The sequence below is a fragment of the Aquila chrysaetos genome, chromosome 14 (genome assembly GCF_900496995.4).
Source record: "Aquila chrysaetos chrysaetos chromosome 14, bAquChr1.4, whole genome shotgun sequence".
NCBI classification, from domain to species: domain Eukaryota; kingdom Metazoa; phylum Chordata; class Aves; order Accipitriformes; family Accipitridae; genus Aquila; species Aquila chrysaetos.
The window spans coordinates 681,905-701,517 of NC_044017.1; the positions used below are offsets into that span (position 1 = coordinate 681,905).

At 36.5% G+C, this 19,613-nt stretch overlaps 1 protein-coding gene across 1 annotated transcript in view; it reads left to right on the forward strand.

The window, feature by feature from the left end:
• The window catches only part of NALF1 (NALCN channel auxiliary factor 1), a 491,687-nt gene that overhangs the window by 441,509 nt on the left and 30,565 nt on the right, over positions 1–19,613 (forward strand). The window lies entirely within an intron of this gene.

Sequence of the window (19,613 nt, forward strand, 5' to 3'; positions counted from 1 at the left end):
GTTCTATTATTAAATTATTAAGACCTTTCCCTAGTGTTCTAGGTTTTTTTCCTCTAATTTTAGATGACTTTTTGAAGCAATAAATATTCTTATGAAAAAAAATTTTTCTCTTTTTTTCTTATGCACATATTTCAAGACTGTCAGGCTGTCAAAGTATTAGACGTAGAGCTGATAAAATAAGGGGTTTTACCTGGAATAACTTTGAGAGATGTTTATGGTGATATTTTCATATTCTAAGTTATCTAACATTTTCCAATGGATTGTAGTAATGTTTTAATTCCTAGACATGGAAGCAAAAAAACCCAAAACCACAAACCCCCTGGACTTCCTTTCAAAAGCATGGAATACTTCATGCTGTAGAATTGCTGCAAAAGTAATAAGTTTTTGAAAGAAAGGTGCATATTACACTACACTCTCTTTTAGTTATTCATGTTTTGTTTATTTAATATCTTTGTAGACAGCAAAGGCTTGCATATATGTAAGGGAGGAATAAAAGACATAAGCATGGCACGGAAGTACTCTCTCACACACATACACCCGTATGTGTACACATGCACACACGCTCATCCTCATTGCCACTCATATATACTGTCTCCTATATATTCCTCTGTCAACTTAAAAAGATAATGTTAGTAGAGAATGAATAGGCAATCAAAATTGTTACATTATTTAGATATGAGGAATGAAATCATAGACATTTGACAATAAAGTTTGAAAATTCAAATCATTAATATAATTTTGTGCAAAGTAGATATGGTATATACAAATCAATGGTTTATTTTCTATTTTGCCTAGATCTCTGCAAAAGCATCTGTTCTGACTGACTACATCAAAAACTGGGGGAAAAAAATTTCAGAATTTAGGGATGAAAAACCATAAGCATAAAATTATTTTTTTTCTTTAAAATTTCATTTTAACATCTTACAAGTGTAGCTTTTTTTAAACAAGCACACTAATTCTATATGAAAAGAGATTCAAGTTTTTTACAAGTAAATGAAACAAAACAGTCATTATAGGAAACTTCTTTATAGGCACTGGAGCATGAGGATGTTCTATATTAATATGTAGATACCATATATGCAACTTAGAAGAACCATGAGGTAATATTTAAGAAGGATTTCTTTAAAAAGTAGGTAGAAAAGAAAAATAATTAATAGAACTTAAGATTCATTTAAGAAAATACTTTAATATTCTTTAGACATCTGTGGATCCCTATCAGCTGGGTGGCACTTATTAACTTCCCAGATTTGAAAACAAACAGCAAAGGTCTATAATATTTTAAATTACCTTTTGTGTTAGGAAGAGTTAAACATGAAAGAAGGCTGTGGCAGAAGGAGCTGATCTACAGAGACACAATTTGGTTGTGACACCCAAGAAAGAAGGTGTGAGATAAAACATATATGCAAACCTTTTGGAAAGTTTTAAATTCAAGTAATAGGAAATGTGTATAATGTTTACTTTTAGTACTTTATTGTCTTTAATCTATTGGTTTTGTGTAGAACAAATTAGGTAATTAATCATTTTAACTTTTGATGTACCTGTCCTGACTTAGAACTAGACAAACTGTAAATTGGAGAAAAATTCATTCTGAATCAGTGAAAATATTTTGGTCAAATCTAAGCAGAATATTGATGTCAAATTTTTATTTCTATTCTCCTTTACAGTTGTATCCAATAGTCAATTTATTCAATGTTCTACATAAAAATACCATTTTGAAAGGGAAAATCAAAATGTTTTTTCAATAAAATATCCATACAAAGCTTTTGAATTTAATAATAAACCTCCTTTTTTTTCCAGCTGATACTACTTACTAATTGAAAGTATACAGCTGTGAAAGTTTTCAGTTAATGCAAAATATTTTTTATGAAAACAATCCCTTTCCAAAAATATTGTCTATTCTATTTTTGAGTTGCTGCATTCAGTATTGCTTGTAGGTATCAGTACAGTTCCACAGTTGTTTCCAAAGCAGGCTAGGTAGTGTTTGGTGAGTTAGGTTAAAAACTGGTCAGGAGGATAATCTGGTGACGAGCACAGCCCTGGACAATGAATTATGTTGTTTTATTCAATGAGATGAACAAGCAGACAAACACCTTTCAGAAAACAGAGTCAAAGACAGATTTCAGGGAGGAGCAGGGGATGGTGAGAAGCCAGCCAACTAAATTTTAGACTAATAGCATAGCTCCTTTTATATAACAAGACTCCTGTGAAAGGTTCCTTTTGACTTTTAAGGGTTGCTTTTTATTAATAATTATTTGGACTTCCTGCAGCATCTTTATTATACTGAATAATCTGTCTTAAAACACCGACTGAAATTGGTATGTTAGTTTTACATCCATATCAAAAAGACTAAGCAAATTCCTTTAAGAACTGCAGCTTTTCTGGTTTTTCTGCCTTAAAATTTTAGCTTCAGCTCCATTAAGTGACCTGATGTAAACTTTGGGTTTTGAAGTCCAAGCTTGCCGTTGTGAAGTAAGCACAAATGAAACCACCTGTACACATTTAAAACAGTAATGGGATGTGACAGCACAACATGATTCAATCATGTAAGAAGATGAGAGTTGTATAGAAGGATCAGTCTTGCATTTTCTCATCTTTCTGAATGGCTGTTGCTTTTAACAGTTCTTTCATTGAAGGAGTTGACCCCTTTAGCCTCAAAAAACAGATGGGAAGTTGGGAGTAATATCCAGAAAAAGCAAATTCTGGTCTATTGGAGTAACTGGGACATAGAGAAGGCTAAATATCAGTAGCCTTAAAAGGTGTAGGACCTACTGTAAGGAGTAACTTTCTAATTATATTCATCATAAAATCTGGCACATTATAATACCCAAATACTTATTTATCTCCATCTTTTGCTTATCTCTGGCTCTTTCCCACTTTTGATTTTACTTTTGCATTATTATCTTTAGCTTTGGCCTAACAGTCATGCATTGCATTTAATCAGGCCTTACAGTCATGCATTATATTTAATAGTTCAAGTGACCAGGGCTATAAAAGCTGAAATACACCTGAAGTAACCACAGGAAACATTTCATTCCCTCCATAATAGCTCCCTGCTTTACACTACGGTGGTACTTTCCAGCTGTCCACACCGCCAGGTGATAACACCTCTCGCTGTTTAGCTGTGAATTGTGGGTACGGGAAACAAAGCTTCGGTTGGGCACCCTTTTTCTGCTTCAGATAGGAAGGATTAAGCAGGTAATGCTTTATTCAGTATCCTGTCATTATTAGCCCTCCCAACCCAGGAAAATTCATAACCTGATTTGCAGCCCAAACATTTTTTTATGTTACAGTCATGAATTAATTGTGTTTGAATGAGGACTGAAGCACAAGCTGATGAAGAACAAGCAAAGATATATTGAAAAATGTTGTGCATCTCAACATACCAGCTCCAGAGATGACACTGAAGATCAAAATGGCATAACATGATTAATTTACATAAGAGATCATTTATTTTCCTAGATACTGCTGAAAAAAAGGAGTGGTTTCCTGTAAATACGTTGAGCTGATAGAAAACCTTATAGAAAACAATTTTCATTTGCAGAAACACCAAGTTTTATGTGAATGTCTTGCAAAATGCATTGAAGTGACTGAAAAATTTTACTCATAAAACCCCCTAATATCTATTATTACAAAATAACAACAAAAATGTTAGGTAAGCAAATGACAGAAAATTAAATCAAAGGATGGAAACAAAGTATACTTTGAGGAGGGTTTGGGAGAGAAATTGGAAACATAAACCATAAAAGTATGCAAGGTGTAATCTTTTTAACTAGCAAACAATCTCTTCAACATATTTGCCTGCTTTACATGTGTAAAGTGTGGCCTGTGGAAGCAAATTTGCTGCAATTTTTTTTTACTTTCAACACATAAAAACAATGAATTAAACTACTCCATGTCACAGACAGATTGTATTGGCTTCAGCAATGTTCTACTGGGAGTAGACTGCCTTGTAATATTGCAGAATGAATGAACCTCCCTGGATCTATAATTGCTAACATCCTTCTCTGCAACTCCCTCTTTTGGCCTTTTGGGTTTAGTTTAACCTTAAAATTGTTTTATTTTTTGTAAAAGTTAACACTATGGTGAACTTTCTTCCAGACCTTGAAGAACATGGATGTTTGTTTTTCTTTTTTCCTTTTCTGATTTTAAGTTTAAAACATACTCTCTTGAAATATTGCCTTTTGTTAAAACTTCTTTTTTTTCCTATAGAACACAGAAATGGTTCATTACTAGCCCTTCAAAATGTGCATATAGTTAAACCTGCTTTAAAAAAAAAAAAAAAAAAGAAAAGAAAATCAGCTGTATTTAAAGATAAAAATAAGAAAATAAGTAAAGTTGGTAAGAGTTTTCATTTGGGATAGTCTGTTATACTTATGTCTCCAGAGAACTTCTGTTGGGAGCAGAAGTTGGGAGCAGAAACTACTTGTTCTCAGTAGAAGCAGTTATTTTCAGGTAGTTTTCTTTGATAGAAATACGGAAGACCACACGTGTGAGAACATACTGCACCCTGTTGGCAGATTGTACTTCTTCCTATGGGTATCAACTAGATTATTTTTTTTAAGGTCCCATATATTCATAAATGAGAGTGAAAATTCCAGTTCTAGGCCTGGATTGAAGAATCCTGAAGGAGAAACCAACTCCTACAGATAAGACATTCAAATAGAACTTTTGAAATGATCCCTTTTACAAAGTATTTTGATTTAAGAGATGTTTTATACTTCAGTTTCCTTTATTAAATCGTATCATGTCCCCATATTTGCAACACATTTATATTTGGGCCTGGGCTTATGGAAGAAAATTTTATAAAGGATTGTCGTTTCAAAATTTTCTCTACCAAACTGAAGAGTTAAAAATATCTCCAGCAGGAATTTTAGCCCGTGAAGTATCTGAACTGTCCTTCTGAGCAGTATATCTGTCTCTGCTGATCATAAGAGGGTCCTAAGCCACATGTCTGTACTGGGAAACTAAATTTTGGAGTTTGCTGTGATAACTGAGGTTTTGGCATATGCAATCATAAACTATGAGTGCAAAATTTTGGGGAGATTTTAGGGATTGCTTAAGATGAGAAGTTTGACAATGGTTGTATTAATGTACTCACTCTATGGCACTGACATTATCTGTTTAGAGAGAATTATAAAAATAATACTGTATATCATGCTGATAAGGAAAATCTTTTATGTTCTAGAGGGTTTTGTGCTAGGTCTAGGATAAAGCTATAAAACAAAGTAGAATTATTCTAGCTTGCCCAAACTGTGAACAAGATGCCCTGTATTACATAAAGGTTACCCCCAAGGCAGCATATAAATTCATTCTAAAGCATAAAATGAATCAGTTTTGCTGAATTTAGAATTAATAGAGAACATCTGTTTTCCCCCAGTTGAATGGTAACACATGCTGGCTGAACATAATCATGAGGCAAAACCATGTAAGGCATCTACAGGCAAAATTGCAGAGGTTTTTAAATTCACGCAGACAAGTAGTCTCATAGGCCGAACACAGCTAAGTGCTTTATTGTGTCGTTTTCATTAATTATGTAATCCAGTACCGTATCTTAAGTTTTGCTTGTGGAAATGATGAAATTACATGTTTGACACTGAGAAATGTAGAATCTAATGAAGACGACTGTAAAATCATATAATTCAGAAGCACAACAGCATTGGGGATGCTCAGTAATCTTTTTTTATTACTTTTTACATTAACATTCATTTTAGCAGCAGAGATATTCTGGAATAATATATTCCAAATTGTCCAACTTGTTACAGCTGTAAGAAGTTGTGGTTATACTGAAAATTTCTCTTCTGGGAAGCTTAGCTTCCTTTTAGAGAGTGCATTCCAGGAAAAAAATGTACTACTAGTATTTGCAAATACTTCTTGATTTTTAAAGGATGTTTTGGATAAGATTACATACTTTGACTTTTATTCTTGCTGTGTAATAAGCCAGAATAATAAATGTTCTGTAGATCTCCATAGTTCTGAGGGTACTGCTAAGAAAAGAGTTGTAGAGAAAAAAGTTTTCATTGACAGAATAGTTTCCCTGAAACCTCCTCAATGAGCAAAAATCTTCAGCTTTCCTTCAACGTCCTCCATTACAGGTTCAAGAATTCTAAAAAATTTCAGGAGAGCAAAGAGAAATTGCTTTCCAGGTTTATCTCCTGAGGAATACAACATTTGGGACCAGGAGGAGCACACTGTAACACACCCTACATGTGCAGGTTTCTTTGGGGGCAAGCCAGAATGTCTTAGAAGAGAAAGCAGATATTTCTCCTTGAGCATGTCCACATCCTTCTGCAATATAGAGTCAGGACATAATTTCAGTGTGTGGGGAATACTGAATCCAGAAAAGTTTCTGAGTCCATGTTTTTAGATACAGTCTTCAGTTGAAGGAATGGTATTTGAAACAACAGTTCTCACACAGACTAGAGGGGAGATTACTGGAACCCCCTTTGCCAACAGATTCTGCAGACAGCTAAAGAGCTATGTTCATAGATGTAAATTAATATATATAATATTAATAAGGTCAGAATCACACATTCTTTACCTTCAACACAATGGAACATCTATTCATTGCCTGTATCTCCTTGCTGCTGTAGATCGTGTTGTATCTTATCCATCACACGCAAAAGACCAAAAAAGTGGTGTGTTTGAGCAACCTGAAGGTCCACAGTTATACATCTAAACTTCAAATTTGTACTCATCCAGTTGGAGGTGCACATTGGCTGATACAATAACTGTGAATTAGAGGAACTCATCCAGAAAAGATTCTGTGCCAAGGACATCTACATCTTATTTCTTTTATACTTCTTACATAACAGGAGATGAATCAAATTTCACAAACACATATTTCTTTTCATCGGCTGTAACAAGAAGCTTAGAATGACCTGCTTGTATATTGGTGTTTACAGTGACAGAAGAATTTTAGTTTAGGATGTAGTCTGGCAGCGATAGTCCTTAAACTTCTGCTGGTGTTCACCTAAGCTACTTTTATCCCTATTAAATAAGAAAAGAATTTGTTTGCCTAGTCCTAGAATTTTGATCAATATCAATTTGCTGAGATTTCCTCGTTAAATTTAATTTCTGTCATCTTAGTTTTGTTATAGCATCATATCAGTGTCTCCTGTTTTTTTTAAAGAATGAATTATTTACTTTGTTTTTCTTTAGTTGTATGATATTATATACTGATCAGAGCTTCTGTTGCTATATTCTTCAAGTTTCAAAGCATATCAAATCTTCTTCTGCTTTCATTTTCATTGGAGGACTTTCCTTATATTTGACTTATTTAGGATAACTCTTCACTAGGACAATGTTTCCAGGTAATTATATGAGCTGGAAATTCTAGGGGTGCTTTTTCCTTCAGAGGTACTTCTGTAGAAGTCAGTTTGTAGACTCAAATGTGAAATTCTTGGGTTTCTTTGGCCTTTTTTACTGGGTACTTTAATGTCTCTTGGATTCCATAATCCACCCAAGCACAATATTTTTTCATGGCTTCTTTCTCTTTTTCTTCTCTTACTGATAGCATATGAAATGAAATAAACTGATTCTCACCTGATTCTGAGCATTTGCCTATTGACAGATTGACATCATACCCTATTTATAATTTCAGCAAATTAATTTAATACATCTTGTACTGTGAAGTTTACTATTCCTTTTTTACTTTTTATTTCAGTTAACTAGGTCTCACACACCAAGATGAGCAAAGATATCTCAACCCTTAAATTTAAATAAACAATAATGACTTAAGAAAAGACATAAAAAAAATATCAAGGTGTGATGGCATGATGAAAGTTATTACATCAGATAAAGTTCTTATGAAAATATATATTTTAAACCTTTTAAAACCAATATCCAAATCTTGTGGTTGTTCAGGGTTACATGAAATAACCTGCTGATTATGTCAGTGCTGAAACACTGGAAACAAACAAAGAAAGAAAAGGCTTAAGTGAGGAAATATGCGAACAAGTCATTTTCTTGCTGCTTCTTAGAAGCCCTAGCATAGGCTAAGTGGTCTGTGACTTGGATGTTTCATTATTCAACAAGAGTGTGGATCTGGGTCATCTTGTGCTAGACCACACCATTGATGTAGCATCTTTTGGAAACATCAGTGCTTTTGGAAACATTAGTATTCCAATTCTATAATGTCTTTCCTGGTCTGAATTCTAGTTTTACTTATGTCCCAAAGTCAGAGGGTATCAACAAGGCTTTTCTTCCTAAGATGCCTAGATAAATTATAATACCAGAGCCTTAGCTGATTTATAGTTCTACTATGTCAACTGACAAGCAAATCCATAGTTTCTGATGTTTTACATTAATGAAAGTCAGCGGGTGTCCAGGGTGCACAGAAACAGTTGAAATATTTAGAAAACAATTTCCACATGGTTCTTCTCCTCTCCATGGAGCATTCAACAGAATTTCCTTAAAGTGTACATTTGGAAAAGAGAACATTGCTCTGCCAGGATTACAAAAATTGCTACCTTTCACAAAACTCTAGAAATCATAATATTTTCCATTTAAAATTGATTTGGATAACATATCAGTCATAGTGAGAGAGTGGTTGTCTTTTCCCATCTTTGTATTCCCCTACACATATAATTTCCACAAAACTGTAATAGAGAAATAGTCAAATGCTTACTTACAGAATAGACATTATTAGTTCCAAAAGTATTCCCATTTTTCCTGTATTTTTTCTTTCTCAAAGGTATAGATTATTTCAGAAGGAAAAAAAATTCCATGACTAAACATTTTTAGAGCTGCTTCTGGGCTTGAAGCTAATAGGCAATTGTCCCAGTTTCCCCTTCAGTGTGCCTCAAGCCTGTGTGAGGTAAGATGTCACCAAACCTGGAAGTAGAGAGGAGGGAAGCTGTCCTACCTTACCTCCTTCTTAAATCCCCACAAGTCTATTGTAGGCTCTGGTCATTGTATATCATTTAATTAAAATGAATATGAAAAATATATGCCTTTGTAAAAATAGAAAAATAGCAGAAGTTACAGAATAGCAAGAAATCGTTATTTTATTGTCAGAAAAACATATCAGCATAAGATTCACTACAAGAACTCTGTGTGCTATTGTCATTGCCCTTGTCCTTGTAGAACTTGGGTATTTATTTATTTTTTTAGTTCACGATCTTGAATGGCTTTTCCTTCACATTGTACAAAACAATGATGTGGTAAAAAGTACTTGTGCAAATTCTTTACTGACATGGTAATAGGCTTTGATTACATTCATGGCCTCAAGAAGTGACTGTCTGATAAATGTCCCTGAATTTTTAACAACTTTGTTTTCTTTTCCTAATGTAAAATTTTTTTCAATGGCTGTTTATTAAAGTACTTTTCTGAATACTTATATGTACGTAGAGTGCTTGCTTTCACTGCTTTCAAGTGTTCTGCTCTTTGTATTGTCCTGAGCTTCTGCAATATTATATGAAGATATCCTTGATTTTTTGTTGTTTCCCTGAGCGTCTCATATTTTAACTCACTGAGGACTGCAGAAGCCAAGGACTATTCTATTTTACTCTGCAGCTGAATCTGGAGCGCAGTTGCATTTCAGCAAGTTACATGAAATGTCTCACACACTGACTATATGCACACTACCAAGTTATGCCCAGACTTAGAATGTGACACCTGAAAATCACAAGGCTCACAGATGTTTCCTGAGGTCCTAAGAAATGTGCAGAATATCTGATACTTATAAAAGAAAGCCAGTAAAAGAAAGCCAGGAAGAAAAAGAGCAAGAGAGAAAGCTCTAGATCCTAATTACCCACAGTCTTTAATGGTTAGTTGTCGTCTCAGCTCTGCCCTTGAACTGCTGCAAATACTTAAATCTACCACAAGGGTTGAATAAGCCCTGAGCAGCGTGGATGTGAGCCTGTTGGTGTCCTTTAGTCTTGATCTTTTACTTAGCAGAACAGAGGCTGTCTTTTGTAATATTGGCATTGTTTATATTGTCATCAGGCTTGCTCTCTTGCTTAACAGTCTTTTTAGACCATGAATAAACGAAGAAACGCAGCACGGAATGCATTTGTGGATGGCAGATGTTGTCTCCCAGGGTTATCGGTTAGAGAGCTAATGTCCCTGTTTTCTCCCAGAGGCTGCAGCGGTGTCTCCCAGCAGCAATTCATGCCATGGCAAAATCGTGTCCCTGGTCGTGTGCTCCAGAGCTTAGTGCCAAGTAAGGCGGCAGATGCAGCAGCACCGTTCCTTTCTCACTGCGCTTCGTGGAGTTCATGCTTTGTCAGGCATGACGTGCTGCAGCCTCTGCGTCCCCCTCAGTAAATCCCTGTCTCGAAAGCTAGTTTTTTTCCTAAAGTGTTTTACTTTAGGGGTGCTCTAATCGGATTGCTTACTTTTTGTATCCCATGTTTAAACCACCTTAAACCTGTTAATGTTCGAGACCTGAATTTTACCACGTCTTTCTACTTTGCCTGGTGCTTTTCTCAGACATGGCTGTGAGAGTATATGGTGAAGGCACCGGAGCTTCCTGTGCCTTTGTATTCCTTTGTGCTTTGTTATATAAACTGCTCTTATTAATAACAGGAGGAAATTACATCTGGTGAATCTCTGTTAATGGCATTAGTGAGGGGTTAAGTTGGCATTGTAATTTTCACGGGGGACCTGCTGAAATCAGCACAGAAGAGAGTGCTGTTGTTTAGCACTGCTTTGAACGTCTTTGCTGAAGAATTAAGGCAAAGCGTTTCCTTCCCACCCTCATTTGTTTTTGCTGTGGGAGGAGTAGGGACATTTATTGTGATCCACGGAGGTTACCGCTCTAGAAAGCTACAAAAGAGCATTTCATCAGAGAAAATAAAGATACTTGTAGAAGCAACAGTGAAATTAGATAACCTTTTAACCTATTTATCAAAGGGCCTGCAGTTCCATTTCAAGGCAGGTGAAGGAATACTTAATGAACCCAGAAAATGAATCTACCTCCACAGAACTGAGATAACAGAAAAAGGAGAAAGAAATCAGTGCAAAACCGTTAGCACCTGCCAGCTCTTATTAAGAGATTAGAGTGCTTAAAAAGACAGGGAGCAGCTCAATATTTCCTTTTAAGTTTCTCTTGGCTGATTTCTCATGCGTGCTGCTGTGCACCGCAGTGAAACAAACAGGTCACATTTCAGCTCCTCAGAGCTGCAAAAACTCTTTATGGCATAAATAGCAAGTAGCTTCTCTTCAGACTGTATAAGATTTCTTTAAGCAATCTATCGGTGCGCAAAGGATTGACACTTAGGGAACCGAGCGAGGCTAAGTTGGCAAGAAACTCACTTTCCCAATGTGACAGAAGAGTTACTTTACACATGAATGTCAAGTGATTTAAGAATTTTTCTGGGTTACACTGCAATATCGTACAGTTTCAACAAGTTTCCTCTTTAATCAGTGAAAAACAAGGTTTACAAATAGGCTTCTTGTGAAACAGCGATGAAAGCAGCACTGCTAGTCCTGCAGATCAGAGAGCATAAACCCCAGCGAAGCTGACAGGGGTACAGACACGTGCTTTAAAACGGACAGAGCTATTTCTGATGGAAATGGGTGGCCCACGCCACCTGTGAAATGCTAAAACTTGCAGAGGAAAAGCCAGAGGTCTGCAGCTGCCAGACCGTGGGCCACACGCCGCCTGCCAGGGGACGCTCAGGGCCCCGCTGCAGCTGGTGCTTCATCGCCCTTCGCTTTAATCAGAAGCTGGACCGAACTGGGTTCGGGGGAAATGCAACTCAGGGAAAACTGCCGGATTACCAAAAGAAGGGGGTTACTGCTCTGAGCCGTCCGGGGGCATGCAATATATCCGTGGTGGGGAGCAGAGTGGGGCTTAAGGGGAGCAGTGCCACCAAATAAGAGAGGAGTGGGGTTCGCAGCCTGCCGGTCGCATCCACGGCAGGGGTGGGACTGGGCGAACGGGCAAGGCTGTCATCCTCAAATGGGCAGGGAGATAGGAAGCTTTTCTTCCCCTTATTTCTTCCCCTTAGCAGAAGCCGGCCACCCAGGAACACCTCCAGGCTCCTCCTGGCTGGGCTGACATGACCGGTCCTAACTTTTATCACATTTAGAAAATAAATAGCTGCTGAACCTAGGTGAATAGTGATATCCCTGAACAGCTCTTCCCTTCGCTTCCTGATATTTTTATAGTGTTTATGTTTTTTTAACTCTGAAACCATGAGTTGTTCAGTTTTAATTGAAAGCAGAGATAATAAATACAGAATATGTAAGACTCTGACTGACCAGCGGTCACGTCCAGGTGTAGAATGCACTTGCACAGAAAATGTAGTTGAAAGAAAAAAAAGGCTGCAGTGCAAACTGAAGAACTCTGCAGAGAAATAGTAATACATAAAAAAAAGTAAATGTTTTGAAGCATCCTAACAGTACTGGGAGTTGAAAGTAATCTGTTGTGGTCAAATTAAGAAACCCAAGTGAAAACAGATTTGGTATAGATGGCACATATGACACAGATTAACTACAGTTTGTTTCCCCAGTTCCTGTTCTACACTTTGAAGCTGTACTACAAAAGAAGATTTAACTCTCAGCTTTCTCACTGATGCTTTAGGGCTGAGATAAGCCAAAGTACAGGCCACTCTAGGAGAAAAAGTGAACATGACCTTCAGAATGGAGACAGCACAAGGGACAAAGCAAACCATTTACTAACTGCCTAAGTCTCCTGAATACATTTACACAAATGTCCCTTTGCACACTTTGAAAAATTATTGGAATATACTGCATATTCCTTGTAGGAATGTAAAAGCTCCTCTACAAACATGAGAATTAGCCCCTTTAGTTCAGACCTGTTCAATGAGAAGATATTGATCAGCATCCGGATGTGTGTTGTGATCCCATGATTGGATAATGGCCAGAATACAATGTGGTCCTCAAAGCTGAACAATAATACCTTATTTATTTCCTGGCATCTCTCATTCTTTATTTAAAGCAAACCCATATTTTACCACAAGAATAATTTACAATTAAGCATTAATTGAACATACATTATTGATCTAAGCTTCAAAAGAATTTAGTGAATTTCTCTAAATTTGCTTTCAATCACCTTGTGTTCATTTTAATTAATTACATTGTGTGCCCTCAGCACTTTTGTCTTTAATTAGAAAACAGCAGAGAAAGATTCTGCTTTAAAATCTTGCCTTATATCTTTTGTGAGTGGATGTGGAGCAGTTTAGTCACTGTGAATGAAGTAAAAATAGGCCCCTTCTTTGTGTGCATATGTATTACTTTAAGGGATTAATATTAGGTTCCCATATTTACATTTGCCGACCTTTTACTCTCTACTACTTTTTACACATTGGTCAAACATTTTTCATGTCTCGCTGTGGGTGGTGAGAGTTACCCAGTGTTGACAGTGCCTTTGAGAACTGTGAATTTAGGAGTACAAAGTATCTGTACTGAGCTGTACTGTGCTGCAAATTATTAACATTAAACAATTATTATTAATTCTGTGATGGAATTATGCTTTAAAGTAACAGCATGATACAACTCATGACTGTTAGTAACAAACTCTTTAGCCTTGCTTGTCTTTTGCCACTGCTTGTTTCTCTGCTCTTCAGAAACTTTCCCAATTTGAAAAATTTCCTTCATCTTTTCTAAAGAAACAGAGGAGGAACAACTTTTGGAAAAGACCATATAAGTCTAGCACATCTTGTGCCAGTTGCCATATCTTACAATTTCTATCAATCAAAATTCACAAAATGTAATGCTTTATTTGAAATCTGAAATTACACTGCTGTAAGACTAATCAAATCCTTTGACTAGATAAGAATCTCCTCTTTTGTTCAAAAGCAGTCTATTTGTAGGTTACAGAAGAGTTCAGTGAATTTGTTTAAATTTGCTTTCCATCACCTCAAACTCTTTCAGCAATTACCTTATATGAATTCATCCCTTTTTTGATCAGTATGCAAGGAAAAAAAATTACTATTTTTTGAAAAATCTGAAAAATCTAAGAAAAAAACTGATGGATCAGACTCAATGTTTATCAAGCCTTAAACACTTTCTCTGAATGTGACTGCTAATCGATGAGTAAACATCGAGTGATGGCATCTCTGAAGTTTAGAGGGTCTGATAGCAATCTAACAGTATCTACAGGGAGGTCGGTGAGAAGACAGATCCAGGCTCTTCACAGCAAGAAGAGAACAGACATAACTTAAAACAAAAGAGGTTCCAGAAGATTGTCAGAAAATACTTTTTCCCCAATGAAGATCATCAGCAGTGGGACAGGGAGGCTGCGCAGGCTCCATTCTTGGGGGGTTTCAAGACAAAGCCCTGAGCAACCCGTTCTGATCTCACAGGTGGCCCTGCTTTGAGCAGAGGGGTGCTCTAGAGATGTCCTGAGGCCCTTTCCCACCTGGATTATCCAGTGATCCTAGCCCATGATTCTCTGGACATGCTTCAGTATCACCATATCATAGAGTCTTTAGTGACCATTTCTTCAATGAAAGCAACTTTTCATTCAGTAACTGCCTTATACTTTTTGCTCACAAAAATTGTTGTTGAAACCAGATCCTCAGTCTGATTCTTTGTTTTATGAAAACGAATCCTGAATACACTGGTTTATGAGAGTACATGATAATTAATCTAGCCTTGTGATTTTCTCAGTCTCAATCCTGCATTTTCAAGTGTTTGGAATAGGTAATGTTAAAACATGACCTTGCATATACTTAAAAACACATCACTCCATGATAGCACTGTCTTTTGTTAGCTAAAGAAAATACAAATCAATGAATCAATCAATCAATCCAGTGATTTGTTCTGTGGTCAAGTAAACCAAGCGATTAAATAATAATGTCTGTATAACCTTTGAAATGTGTAAAGTAATTTAAAATTAACAAAAAGTTGATGAATACAGGTAAAGCAATTAGTCATAATGTAAAGCAATTAATCATAGGTATCAAAGCATATAAAAATAAAAACATTGTTCTTGGCTTTTCTTTAACATTTCCTAGCAATTTTTCTTATGTATTTAGTTCCCATCTCTCGTTCTTCGTGTCTTTGATTATAGATTATTTTGCCATGAATAAGAACTGGATGAATGAATGAAGTTCCCAATAAAATAATGAGACATGTTCATCATTGCATTGAAATTCGTTCTTGTCTTTGCCCGTCCTTCAGGAAAAAAAAAAATTAATCAACTGTCTTCATTATAAGATTTGTCAGCATGATAGAGCTAATATTAATGCATTTTAAATTGAAAATAAATAGCAGAGTTGACATTTATATACAATACTAGAATGTGACAGGATACTGTATGCTGTGATGTGTGTCATTGGCTGATGCAGACTGAACACATTATCCCCAGAATTCTTTTTGTGCATAAATCTGTGTAATTATTTAATCTTTAATTTTAAACAACTGCCACTTTGGTCTAGCTCCAGCATCTCATTGTACAGGACTAAGATGGACAGTAGAATTATTTTTACATCTCACAAAGAGGACTTCCTGATGGGGGAAATTATATAGCAAATTTTGACAAGAAATTACTTTGTACACTTTGTCACAAAGTCCTTGGCCTCTCTTTTAACAGGTCATGTTCAATTCAAAAAAGGAATTGGCTGCCAAAAAAGTTGTTCCTGATTTTGTGGCTACAGCACTTTTTGGAATTAGAGTTTACCAGTAATATTGGTACTGGCCAAATCCTAACATGTTTTTGAGCTATTTAGCAGAAGGTTATATTTACAGACAAAAAGTATGTATCCACTTCTCTTCCCTGTGTCCAGATCTAAATCCACAGAGCACAAAGTCTACTTGCTTGTAGAGATGCATGCTCTTTAACAGGACAATCATATTTAAAACAAACAAACAAACCAAAACAACCCCCCCCACAACGGCTAATTTTCCCTATCATAAGCTTCTTTTTGTCGGGAGAATGCCACATTTCCCAAATACAGACATCTCATTGCATTCATTCACTCCATGATCTGTGGATATAAGACAAGACTCCCCAGTAAAATCTATGTTAATAAACTTCCTTTATTTATTTGGGTCTGTTTCCTATCTTTAGAATTAGTAGCAGTTTATCAAAAGAATATGAATTACTTATATCCTCTAATATAGGAGTTCGGAGTAGGGGAGGATAATCTCTCTAAATCTCTGCACCCCTAGGGTAGGTAGGCAGGCTGTTTCAGCAAGTGAGTCACAGTACGAGTCAGTGTGTCTCCATTGATTATACAGAACCCACAGAAAAAGATGACCCTGGCACCTGAAATGCCCAGCTAGTAATGCTTCATTAACATTTAAACAGATATAAGCATCATCTGTGCAATACAAGTACAGCCTTGCTTGAGCTAAGAGTGAGACTTGCTTTTAGAAACTGAAGGCATGAATTCCACCTACACTTCCCTTTCCCACGGCTAAAACACAGCCTAGGATATCTGGTGCTGAGGGGTGTTTGAGACAGCGACTTCCACAAAGCATATCAAGAGAGATTCATGAAAAAATAATTTAATCACATTTGACAAAACAGATCCAAAATGAGAGAGTAAATAATTGTGTGGAGACTTAAATAACTAAAGCTTTAAATTATCATAGCAAAAAGAACAAAGTCTGTTTTGTTGTCCTTTATTTCTGGTTAGTGTATTTTAGACAACAAAAGTGAGGTGACATCAAACTGGGTAGAATTGAGACAGGAAAGTATATCTCTATATTTTGAAGTTATGCCTGCAAGGAATTGAATATAGCTGCAGAGAAAGAGACGTCGTCACATATGCTGCTATATTTCTTAGGTCTCCTCAGCCATTTCTTTCTCTTTCTCTCTTGTATCCCTCTGTCTAATTCTGTTAGCAGAACATACCTTAAAAAAATAAAAAATTAAAAATTAACTCCTGGTCTTGACAACTACATGGTTGGATTCAGTTCGTGAAAGACCCTTCACAAGCCAACCCTTATAGGATTTGCAAATCATACTTATTATTCAGTTTGCAATAGCTCATACAAACTCCTGGCACCAGACGCTGCCTTACTGACATAGAAAACAATGGTCAGAACAGTGGGGTTAACAAGTTTTCTTCCTGAATTGTATCCCGGGATCCTTAACGTACGCCTAGACAGCCGAGCTGCTGTACCGGCGGCAGGCTTCAGAACTTTCCATCTAGTATTTCATACCGCAAGGAGTGGCAAAGGTACGGCGTTTCAGTGTTCGCACCAGGCAGGAAGCCATATGGAAGGACATATGGAGTCTTTAACTTTGACTGACCCTCTGACCAGGTCCTACAGCTTACCACTCTCTTGCAGATTTGGAGTCTCCCACAGAGACACATGCCCATCTCTTCAAGCTGCTTTGAACCACGACTCTTTCCCTCCACTCTGCTCATGTTCTGAGCTTTTCCTCTCCCTCAAAAACACATGGATCTTCTGGGCCTGTATCATCTTCTGATATTTCAAGCCAAGGTTTCCCACAAACAGGATTTTCATGAATTAATGATTAATTAATTGATTAATGCAGAAGCTATTTCCTTAAATATTGTTCCTGTTATTGCTGGTCCAAAGAGCACGGAGATGCAACATGGGACAGAATTGCTCTATGAAAGACATGAGAAAATAGTGCATAAATGCCTTTAATCTAGATAACACAGGAGTGGCAGGGAAGAGTGTAATTCCTGCTCGGGTAACCTCCAAGAGAATGGTTTATTGAGAAATCTTTTCAAAATAGATTATCACGATTCTCAAAAATGAGGTTGAGCTGCACAACTCTGTTCACAATCAACTCTGATTACAACACAGTATAATACCCCAAATCATTGCATAATGTGGCTGCCTATGATGGAACCACTTGTTTATTTGAAGAATAAAAGTTCTGGAAACAAATATAGTGGAAAGAATTTTTATTTAGCATCACAAGGGCAGTTTTTTATTACAGTGATGAGACCACAGCAATACCAACAAAACAGGTATATTCATGAACAGCAGAACCATTGAAGCTTAGCTTCATGTCTTGGGTTGTTAAACTCCTGGGTGACATCTTTGATGTTTAGTAAGGATTAAGTTTGTAATTTGACCTTTCTCTCTGTTGTATTTCTTTACTCTATTCAGTCAACTAATTTTACAAACTTGTGGGAATTCAGTATCTCTGGGGCTTCTGCCTTTGTGAACAGTTTTCCAGCATCATTTTAATTATGTAAAGGCTGCTTTCTATCTAAGAAAGCAGGCATCATCAATTCAATTGCAGTCAATGAGTTCTGTGGAGTTTTAACACCCGTGAAGACTAGATGACTGCAAACAGATTTCATTTTTAAAACTTCAGCTCTAGACTTGTCAGTTGTCTGCTTCAGTGTTGGATTTTGCCCGTTGTACTTAATTCCTAAGTAGCATGACTGGGCCCTGATTCTGACCAGGAATTGTGGCCCCTAGACAAGGTTGTGAACAAAAGGTAATTAAATATGAGTGCATTTAGTGCCAATGAACAAGCAAAAGAAATGAAAGCAAAATATGTAGTAAAAAAAAAATAATTCAGCTAACACAGCATGGTTGGGAAATAATTTAGTAGAAATAAGTCATTAAGAAGGAAAAAAGTAGACAGGGGAGATTTGCTGTTTCCAAGCAGCTTGTTAGCATTCATGAGAGTGGATCTTTAGGAATTATCATGTCACACAGATAGTTCACTGCCTAGATGAAGGATTCTGTATGTCAATCAGTGGAACTGTAATAACCCCAAAAAAGAGATGTCTGAGGCTAGTTTCTGAGATTAACCAACTTTGAAGGAATTTCAACTTTGAAGGCAAAGGAGCACAGGAGCTTAATGTATTATTTTCTCATTCTGCTAAAGAGGAGAACTTTTTAAGAAGATACGCAGGCTTGGCATTGTAAAGATCGTTATTAGTATGGGTGAGATTCCCAGCATGAAGAAGAGCAGCTGATGGCAGAAATTATGGATTTGGTTCTGTGCTCTTTTCCCATTCTATATTCCACAAAATACTATTGTATACAGCACAGGTTGACAGACTATGCTGCCAGTGATGACTTTCCAAGATGCCTTTGATGTTCATAAAGACAGCATCTTCATTAAAAAAAAGAATAAAACCTCTCAATATGAGAAGAAATACAGCTTCATAAAAGGATAATTAACTAGGTCACAGGCTAGCAAAGAAAGATCTGCAATTATTACATTGAGTGCATTCAGGAAAGAGGCACTTTGACAGTCACAGCAGAGCTTCCAGACATAACAGGGTTTCATTAAGGAACAAAAATCATCACAAAATGACAGTGAAAATTTAAAAATAGCTATATGTTTGAAAGTTCTAAAGCATCTAAAGTTCCAAACAGAAATTTAAAGATCAAAAATAACCTATGGCTTAATTTTAACTAATGAGATGTTAATGCCTCTGGTAAAAAAAAAAAAAAAAAAAAAAAAGTTTGTTGCTATTGAACCATTTTGATTACACTTTCTATGTCTTTCTGCATTTTTTCTTCTTCAGTCATTGCTGGGGGAATGTCACACAGGAAACATGGTCTGTCCTGGTGCTGCAGCTGGTCACAAGCCATCTAAAGGTGCAGGTTTAGCCTCCACAGTCACCTGAAGTCTATAAATGAATGGGACCACACAAAAAGACATAGGGCTTCCTTACTCCTCATTCCCAATTAGTGTCTCTCCCATGCTTGCAATTCACAGGGCTGGATCACAGGTCTGATTCAGCTGA